This window comes from Papaver somniferum, chromosome 6 (genome assembly GCF_003573695.1).
Source record: "Papaver somniferum cultivar HN1 chromosome 6, ASM357369v1, whole genome shotgun sequence".
Lineage (NCBI taxonomy): Eukaryota > Viridiplantae > Streptophyta > Magnoliopsida > Ranunculales > Papaveraceae > Papaver > Papaver somniferum.
This window is the reverse complement of record NC_039363.1, coordinates 31,937,325-31,947,989: the sequence shown is the minus strand read 5'-3', so window position 1 is coordinate 31,947,989 and position 10,665 is coordinate 31,937,325. Positions and strand designations below refer to the sequence as shown.

At 36.0% G+C, this 10,665-nt stretch overlaps 1 long non-coding RNA gene across 1 annotated transcript; it reads left to right on the top strand.

The window, feature by feature from the left end:
• Nucleotides 1-1,009: 1,009 nt before the first annotated feature.
• Nucleotides 1,010-2,860, top strand: LOC113287257. Its single transcript, XR_003329900.1, has 2 exons — nucleotides 1,010-1,232; nucleotides 1,393-2,860. It is a non-coding gene; the product is annotated as an uncharacterized LOC113287257 (long non-coding RNA).
• Nucleotides 2,861-10,665: the final 7,805 nt, after the last annotated feature.

Sequence of the window (10,665 nt, the reverse complement as noted above, 5' to 3'; positions counted from 1 at the left end):
CTAGCGGCCCAATACTTTGGTGTAGTTATGAAAAACTGCCTACTACTTACTCTTTGTCTGACAGGGAATCTGACCTTTGGCACGCTAACAAGATTGCTCACGCGATGGACTTTCTTAAAGCCATACCCATACAAGGACTCAACCAAGCAGTAGGGCCCCGTCAATTTAGGTCAGTACTCCAGTATCATTTGGCTATTCCTCTCTTTTCTGCTAATAGCCGTTGTACTAGCTGCAATCATGTCATGGATATTTACGGGGATCACGCACTACATTGTGCTAAATCTATCGGTGTTAAATTTTGTCATGATTTAGCACGTGATACCTTCGTGGACTTTTATTACAAAGCTAGTGTCGCGGCTCATAAGGAAGCACCTACCATTTTTTTGTCGGATAATGCCAATACCATGAAGCCAACAGATTTACTTGTTTACAACTGGATAAATGGTCGTGATGTTTGATTTGATGTCACCGGTGTATCACCCTTTACAAGTGCTCGTACAACGCATTTCACCCCCGGACATCCTATTGCTATGGCTGTTACCCGCAAACGTACTAAGTACCTTGACAAGTGCTTATCTCATGGCTACGAGTTTGGAGTTTTAGCATTCACGACCCTAGGAGAGCTAAGTGATGATACATGCACATTCTTGAAGCGATTGAAGAACTGCCTTGCCAGTCAGGTGCATTGCAAGATAGGAGGTTTCCTTTTTCATAGATTAGGTATTATTATTCAAAAATGTGTTGGTGCCCAACTTGTTGCGAGGCACCAACAAACTCTTTGTAAACTTTGACTTTGTTTGCTTTTATAATAATAGTAATAATAATAAAAAGAGAAAGGGTATTTATAAAAACAGTCACACTTCCTTAATCCGGTTTACAAATCAGTCCCACTGTTACAAATTATTTACAAATTAGTCACTAGACAGTTAACTGCATCGTTATGTCACTCGTCAGAGTTAACTCAGGTGTTGGAATTACTTATTTCTCCCTCAAATTGTAAGAAAAGCAAAACCTAATTCATTTTCTCCCAGCCGATGTTCTCTCGTCTCTCTATCTCATGCTCTGTAACTCCATCCACACAAATAAAACAGGATGGATAGATGTTGAAGGAGATGAATTTTAATGGATTCTTTCCACTAACAGTTTGGTGTGTTGTTGACGTGATTGAAGATGGAAGTAATCGTGTGATTAATTTTTTGAAGACAGCAACTGAAGATGGGAGATGGAAAGAGGTAAGATCTGAGAAACCCTAGTTTAATTTTGTGTATTTGAATCGATAATTAAACGGTGATTCATGAGTTAAAAAGAGTTAGGGTTCTCTGTAAATTTTGATATGTATGGATTTTTTCAATAAATCCTAATTTAATTTGATTCCGTAATTTGTTTTATCAGTGAAGAAGAATGGGCTTATGAATGGATTTTGTGGTTAAGAATGGCTTTGATGGAGTTGTTGTTAAGAATGATTTGGTGGTGCTGATTTGTTGTTGGTGGTGGTGGTGCTTGCTGGTGGTGAGGATGGGTATTTCAAATTACAGATGGCTGAAGTAATGGAGAAGATGGTAGTGATTATGTGGATTTGAAGGAGCTGTTGTTGATTCTTGAACTGGTGATGTTGTAGTTGGTTGAAGCACTGGTGCTGATGATGATTTTTTTGCTACAGAAATTGCAGGTCTGAGAATGGTGTATTGGTAGAACTATTGGTGTTGTATGTGAGATTGCAATGGTTTGCTGAGAGAATGGAACTGAAGGCACTGGTGTTGTGGTAGTTGTTGATTGCAGTGGTGATTTGACATGATGAAGTTGTTGCTGGTGAAATTAAGAAGCAGATGAAGAACTGGAGGTTTTGGTTGCTGTTGTTATTTGTAGATGAATGTTTAGGACAGGGTATGAGTTGTTGCAGATGGTTTGAACTGAAATGGTTATGAAGTGGTGGTTCAAGAGGGTGCAACAACTCAGATGGAAATGGATGTTCTGCAGTAAATGGTATGGTATTGCAGGAAATGGGTTATGCAACGGTTGTGGTACATGTGCAATAGTTGTGACTCAAGAGTTTGCAGGAATGGTTATTGGATTTGCAGGCAAATGAAGGACTTGAGACTGGTGGTGTGCAAGGGTTGCAGTTGACAGTGAGAGGGTTGGAGAGCTTGGTGTTGAACTGTGGTTGCAGATGCAGATATGATTAATGTTGATGTTTGAATGGCTTACTCCGTAGATGTATGCTTAGGAATGAATTGCATTATAGGGAATGATAAATGAAAGTTGGTGTGTGTTGAAATTTAGTGCAGGCAAGGCTGAATGGAACAAGTGGTTAACAAAAATGGATTGAAGCAGCATGAGTAACTGGTGATTGCAGGAAGTGATTGTAGGGGAAATGCTGAGTTAATGCTTAGCTTGAGGCTTTGTGTAACAGATGGCTGAAGTAATGGAGAAGATATCACCAGAAATTCAGCCCAGTTCAGGATTGTGGCACCACATTCACTCAAGGGTTCACCGCTTCTTCTCCTGGGTTATAGCCACCACCGCCGCCGCCACCGCTATCACCACTTCATCACCATCACCTCAACAACCGAGGGGGGGTATTTAGGACAAAACTCGGACTGTTATTTCAAAAACAGTTAAGTCGGATGGAGAAAGACCAATTTGTAATCACCAATTTAAAGTGTGATCTTTTTTTAAACCAAATTAAGAAAGGGTGACCATTTTGTAAAACACCCAAAGAGAAAATAAAAGATTATGATGCGTTTTTCCCCACAGTTATGTTATCTTACATATTAATATTCATTTATGGTGTTGTAATACTAATAATTGTTGTGATTATTTTTGGATCTAGTAAAATTTAAATATCTTTCGTATGACTGAATTTGGTGTTCAATATGTTTTTCTCTGTTGATATAGGTTTGAACATGTAACATGATTCTCTGTTTTTGATGACTCATTCATCCATATTTCAATATTTTAATATATAACGTGTTTCATCGACTCTACTACTTTAATTTATATATGATTCTCTGTTTTTGATTATGTACTCTAATGTTTCATAGGTAGATATGCACTGTTTGGTTTTCTTCTCAGTACAGTTTGATTGTGGAAATTAATAATAAAATAACTGATTGCTTCGGTATATTAGTTTACTCTATGCTATCCGTGTGTGTATACATATATATATATGTTATTTTTCCAAAGTGATGATTTGGATTTACCATTCTGTGTATGATCCAAAATTCATGCGGTGACTGTTATCATTTTTAATAAGATTTTCCTCCTTTTCCATATTTTTGATTTTATTTTTGGAATCCGCCATGTATTGCGATTTCAATTTTTGATTCTGCCTTGTATTACAATTAATTATTAATGAAAATGGAATGCTAATATATATTATATGTTGGTATGTTGTTGGGCGTGAAAATTGGTTGGGAGGTGGGATGAGAACGAAGAGTTCATGGGATCTGGAATGAGAACGAAGAGCTTCTGCAATCAGTGTTCTCTGTTCGCGTAGAAATAAAAATCTCGGTCCACCTAAACTGGTTCGGTCCAACCCGACCCAAACCGGTCCGTCCTGTTCCATCCAGCTTTGGCTTAGGTGTCCTGTTCCAGCTTGGTTTTTGGACTGTGCGAGGCTAAGGCTGTTCGGGTTCTGTCCATACATAACGGGAACCAAAAATTAAATTGAGGTATGTAACCAACTAATGTGGGTTTTTACATTGAATATTTATTAGGCTTATCTATTTACCTGTTTTTAGAACATGTATAGTTCTCTTTTTTTTTTGTCTTAAGGTAAGTCCATATCATATAAACGGTTAACTTAAACCATGATTGTTGATCTTGACCATTAAGAATTTTGGTTTTATTGTTAATTTGTTCTCTTGAATATGATGTTGTCTATAGTTGAATGATGTTTATTTTTTGTTCAATTGGTTGTACCAACTGGATTCCAATGTATTCATCTGGGGCTTAGAAGTACTTGAGCACCATTATTGGATACTTGATATTTTTCCCAAATTTGAATGTTCCGTGGAATGTAATCCACTTGCTCGACTATGAAAGAGTCAGTAGTTTCAAAAGATACGTTGCAAATAAAATCACATGTATTCCAGTTTTTGTGGAACAACTCACGAAAGGTGATATGAGTCAGAAAATTTTCATTTCTCTACTCCATCCATGATACTAACGAACCAGTATATGTTGAAGTATGACAACAAGAGAGCTATCTTTAGTAATATATTCAGCTTAAGTAAGTGGTTGACATGTGCAGTGAGATTCTCTTGGCCTATTGAGATAAAGAAATTTCTCAAATTAAGCTAAATCTAGCAAAATTGAAAATGGAAAGAACCCCGAAGTAATAAGGGTTAGACGTACCGGATCATATAAAACATGTGAAAAGGGACATATGTATCATGAGACAAAGATGTACTTTTATCTTCTGTAGTAGTAACACCAATACACAAGTATCAACCGAGCATGGGATCAACTAAAATGTAATTGTAGCTCCCATCATAAATGAAAGAGTTGGAAATGCACCTGGTCATAGGTGTTGGTATATACAATGTAATGTGTGTATCATAGTAGCAACCAATTTTCACATCAACTTTAATGGCGACAAGAACTTTGCGGGGCCAATTGACTATCTTATTCAGTTGAACTAGATCCAATGTCCGCACTTATGGAATGAAACGCGAGACATAAATTCTCTAAAGACTTGGGATATATTAGGTGAAACATAATATATATTCACTCTAAAGTACTTGAGTTGAATCCCACTTTTATTACGTAATAATACCACACCACTTATTAAATCTCTCAAGACTCAATGTCTAACTGATAGTGGTTTTTCTCCCACTAATTCAAGGAATATACACTAGTTGTTCAACTAGTTCCTTATAATGTGGTTACGATGATTGGATCATCGAGCGAAGCAGTGCTCAAATTTTGTTTCCAAGATGGAACAAAGATTAAAAGTCACGAAAGCTCTATATGTACCGAGAGCTAATCACCTTGTTTAATTCCAAAGAAACCCATGCAAATGGATATCATGTGGAACCTCGCAATGATGAGAATATAATTGATTGCATCTTTTATAGTCTCTAATATATTTGGAAGGAAATATATTTCTAGAGAAACTAATGAGTCAAGTCAATCTAGTGAAATGTAAATAACTATAATATTTGGATTATTGAATCCATATGACTCCGACGATGAAATGTTGGAAATTGACTCATACATGCTTTGGACATAACCATATAGCAACTTTGCTTGTGACATGATGATCATTATGAAAGGACTCATACGAACATCACTTTATTTGAGTGAACAAAAACAGGAAAAAGATTGATAGAATGCGAAATGACGGCATATTTCTCAATAAGTGTTCTCTAAAGAACTAGATACACCATCCCTAGTTCCCATTATGCTTTAAAGTAAGGAAGCACATCACTCATTTTACAAATTCTATTGTAAAAAGGATTGAGACCATCCGAAGATGCAAATGGTAAACAACCTATATTACAAAGAAAATAAGGTGATCTAGAAATATATCCACGCAGAATGCGGACCATTAAAGTAACTTATGGCTCTGGTGGATATTTTCACACTTTGGACTAGTTACAGTTCCCGAGAAATGTTGTGTTTGGAAAACTACTAGCACATATTATACATGTAATGGCTTACCACCCCTTTTAAATGCTAGATAGTATACATCAAAAGGACTTGATGGTTATTGCGTGTTTAATAGATCAATGTAGATCATCATATACCCCATGGTCTCGCAAAAGCTATCATCAAAACAGATGGTGTCTAAGGAATATGTTATGCGTACCAACCTACCTTTTATTGCTTTGGGGATATGCAATATTACGCGTATTTTTACTTAATTCGTTTTTAGACCCCAATATTAGTCAAACTTTTTTTTACGTACCAGTTGGTTACTGGATTTAAGCCTGACATTCGTGTTCTTACGTATTTTTGGTTTCACTATATATGTGCTGTTACGACTCCACGTCGTACTATATATGTGCCGTTACGACTCCACATCGTACTATGATGGGTCTTCAAAACTGTTAAGTAGTTATGTTGGAAATGAGTTCCCAAAAATTATCCGCATTTTAAAACTTTTGGCAGGAGATCTCTTTTCACTAGATTTGCGGGTTATCACTTTAATGAGACAGTCTTCCCATCGTTAGGGGGAGATAAGAAAAAATATTTTCTAAGGGAACAACAAGAATTGTCGTGGTGTGTTCCCACTGTGTGTCATATTGATTCTTGTAATCCACAAATGTAAATGTGAAGTGATAAAGAATATTTGATTTTCAGAATGTACACTGATGTTGCTAAAGTGATGAGATCACACATAACGGCTGCAAACCTACCTGCAAAGTTACAAATCCTCAATACGGGATATACACCATAGACTAAGGTGTTGCAACTACACTTAGTTGAAGTATGGTTGAGGATGTGGCTCCATAAAGGAAGTTGGAGAAACCACTTGGTTCGATCAATCCTCACCTAGAAAGGAAGTAGGTGACTAAGGCACAACTTATTTATATCATCAGAAATCATCTCATAATATTGTCTCTGAATATGTCCGTGAATCAAACTGGAGGACGCTCCGAAGTTTTAAATGATTCTAGAGAACAATGAAATCCTGACGGATTATGAGAATGCATATGAGTCAATGGAAGAATCATGCGTGCACAATGATGATATAATCCATAAATAGTTGTTCCAGAATTAGAGCACAATGAGATCGAACCATGTTTTATTTTGATTAATTTCAAATAAAAAGCATATTTGGCCTACGCAATCCAGGCAGAACTTAGTTCTTTGACAAATATACGGGTATTTGGTGTGGTAGTGCTAACCAACCTAGTGTACAGCCTGTAGGACATATGTGGTTATTTTTCACAAAGTGTAGTGATAAGAATGAGGTCTTAAAGTATAAAGAATCACCTTGTGGATCGGGTTTCTCACAAATACCTGGATCGCTTACTCTTTTGAACATCATAATGTTCAGTTAATTAGTTTGCTTGGTAGTTTCAAAAGAACTTGAAACATAGTAGATGTGGTTATATACATGGATATTTAGACTCAAAGATATTTGCAAAAGTGCATGATGGCCTTTTGCTTCCCAAGTCGAATGACTCTAAATTACGGAGTGTGTTTGCAGTTACATTGGAACACTCACTTATTGATTAAACAATCAGGCAGATGTGGTATACCCGTCTAAGTGACTATTTGATTGGGAAGGGATAAACAAGTAAGGTTTCGTGCCATGCGTATTAAATAAGTTCCTGATTTTATAGCTATCTATGTTGACGGTATGGACATGATAAGTACTCTTAATAGAATAAGAGATCTTATAAGCTATTTAAAATCTGAATTTGATATGAAAATCCTGGGAAATCTTGATCTTATCTATGTTCTAAACTAGAAGACCGAGCTTGTGGTATATTATTTAACTAGTTTGCATATGTCCATTGGCAGGCAATTTAACAAGGACGTGCATGCTGCTAGCACTTCCATGATTAGTCGATTTTCAAATGTACATAAATGACAAATTCGTTTAAAGGAAGATGAGGAAGTTGGGTCGGGAGATGAACTTTCTTTATCTAAGTATAATAGACGCATTATTGTACTTATCATAATGTACTCGACCAAATGTTATATCCTCAATGAACTTGTTAGCTAGATATAGCTCAGCGCCAACGCGACGTCATTGGAATGGTACAATGAATGTAATCATGTACTTAAAAGTAACCATTGACAAAAAAAATTTTTATCTCTGCAAAGATATAAAAAGGAATACTAATGAAAGTGCAATCCAAAAGTTGTTGATTATGAAGGAACAATGATATCTTCTCCAACGAAAGTAATCAGGGGGAGACATGGTAGACCATTTCTAAGTCATTACGGGTATTCAGTTTCGAAAAGTACATGACTAAAGCAACTGTCTGGAATAACTCTGAAAGTAATCATGGGGAGATGCCGACATCAGAGGGAGGATCCAAGGATATGATGTCGACATATTTTACTTCGAAATTGAAGCTGTGTTGTACTCTTTTTCCCTTCGATAGAGAATAGTTTTTCTTAAATGGTTTTGTTACTTGACAAGGTTTTTAGCGAGACATTACTAAAAGTATCAAGTATGTTGAACGTTGAAGACATAAAGATCGCGTTGATATTATTGAAAATATCTGAATCAAAGAAACGAAACACAATATTCCGTTAAGCAACGTAACTTACAGAATCAACAACATGGTTCTATAAACATCCAAGTCACCAAAGTAACGTGTGATAAACTCCTTTTGACTGCATTAGACTAATGAAAATTGTCTGACATCAGGGGGAGCATCTAATGGTGTGTTGAACTCTTTTTCTTCACCGAGGTCATTTTTTCCCACAGGGTTTTTTCGATCGGCAAGTTTTTAATGAGACAACAACAAACACCAGGAAGTAATTTCCCAACTAAGGCTATTGTCTTTCCCACAAGGGTTTTCTGCCTTAGGAGTTGTGGAGCAACTAGTCAATTTCAACGGAACAAAGTGATCATCCGCAACAGATCACCTTTACTTGCATCTTTCACATTGTACACTTTTCCTTTAGTCAAGGTTTTATCCCACTGGGTTTTCCTTGTCAAGGTTTTAATGAGGCAACATATTCGAGTCCAACTATGTTTTAAGTTTTCTTAATATTGTAATCTTTTTATTTAGTTCAGATTTTGTCCCTCTGGGTTTCCCTAGCGAAGTTTTAACGAGGCAATTAACTTAGACTAGTCGGTCATTAAAGATCGTATTGCATGTGATGAACTAAATGTAAAGTACTAGATAACATGTGAATTACTACATGTGAAGAGTTGAATCAAGGTTTTATCCCACTGCGTTTTTTACTTGTCAAAGTTTTGATAAGGCGATTGATTTCGGCACAAATCATCAAAGAGAGGACGTCATTTCAAGAAAAAACATTCAAAGCACTATATGTGAAGCACTATGTATAAAGTTTTGTTATTGAACCACACAAGGGGGAGTGTTACAGGGCCTACAACCCATGGATGTGTGGTCCATATAGTTATACCTTTATTTGTATATAATGTATAACCTATGTAATAGAACTACTAATCTCTCTAATAAGATGTTCTCCTTTTTGTCTCTCTATTTTCTACCTTCACCTCTGATTCTCCTTCAGAATTAAGCACTTCAATTAGGTGGTGTTTTATTTGTCAGTACATAATGTATGTATTTCATTTATTGTTAGCTCTAATTTTATAGAGAAAATGAATAGGAGGCAATTAGAGGAAAAACTAGGAAGGGAAAATTTTTAGTGCGAGAGATAGGAGACAGAGGCATCTGATAGGCGAGTGCTTTGAGTTATTCTTACATACTGCATATTAAATTTTAGTGCTTTGGAAAAAAATTTAGCTCTTACATAGTGCTTTGAGGCATTTGATTCACCCTGTTATGAGTAATATTGCGATCAGCTACTTCCCGAAAACAGGTCAATACTGAAACCTTGAACTCGCAATTAATATGTTATTGTAATTGTGGTCGTTAACCTTTCCGTCTCTGTTATATTTTCTGTGAGACACGTGTTTGTCCTTGTGTGGTCTCTTATGATCTTTGGTTGGTGGTTAAATACACCAACCCTGAGTGTCTGTAAACCTGTGAAGAGATATTTTCTATTTCCTTTGGTATCAGAGCTCTGCTCTTGATCCAAATATGTTCTTCCGCTGTTCATTTTTTTCTCTGATTCTTCTATTCATTTCTTTCTTTTGTTCTTCAAGAGAATCAAATTATTTTTCTATCAATAATTATATCTCTTCAAACTAATTTTGTTCTTCAACTTTAACAATGGAAACTAATAGATCCATTTCCAAAACACCTTTCAATAAATTATCCAATATCATTCAATTGAAACTCACTGAAAATAACTTTCTAACCAGGAAATCCTTATTACTTGCCTTATTCACCAAATTTCGCGTTGCTGATTATGTTGATGGATCTAGAGAATGTCCTGCAAAATACACATCTCGTCACAATGAAAATAATGACCATGTGAATCCAACGTACACTCTATGGAAAGATGAAGATTCTACACTGATTTTTGCTCATCAACTCAACAATTTCAGACACTGTGATTCCTTACTTTGTTGGAGCTCAAACCTCTCATGAACTGTGGACAAACATTGAACGAAGATTCTCTAAGGTCTCTGCTACTCATACCATTCAACTCAGAACTAAACTTCAATCAATCAAATTAGGTAATGATTCTATCACCAATTATCTTAATGAAATGCGCAAAGTTGTAGATGCTCTTGCCGCAGCTGGATCTGTTGTTAGTAATAGTGAAATGGTGGTATCTATACTATCTGGTTTAACTGCTTCATATGATTCCTTTGCAACTTCTATTCGTATTAGATATCCACCTGTGCATTCTGTTGAATTACATAACCTGCTTCTCAGTGAATAAATTGTGCTTAAATCAAGATCTGCTTTTATTGTTAGTGAATCTGAGAACAAAGCTTTTATGTCTCAATTTAAACCTCAATTTTCATTTAGACCTTCTTATCTTGTACCCAAAAATGGTCATAGTGTTAATTACTTAGGAAATAAACCTTTTAACCCAAATTATAATCCATCATTTCTTGGTTATACTCCTTCATATCCCTCTTACCCTATT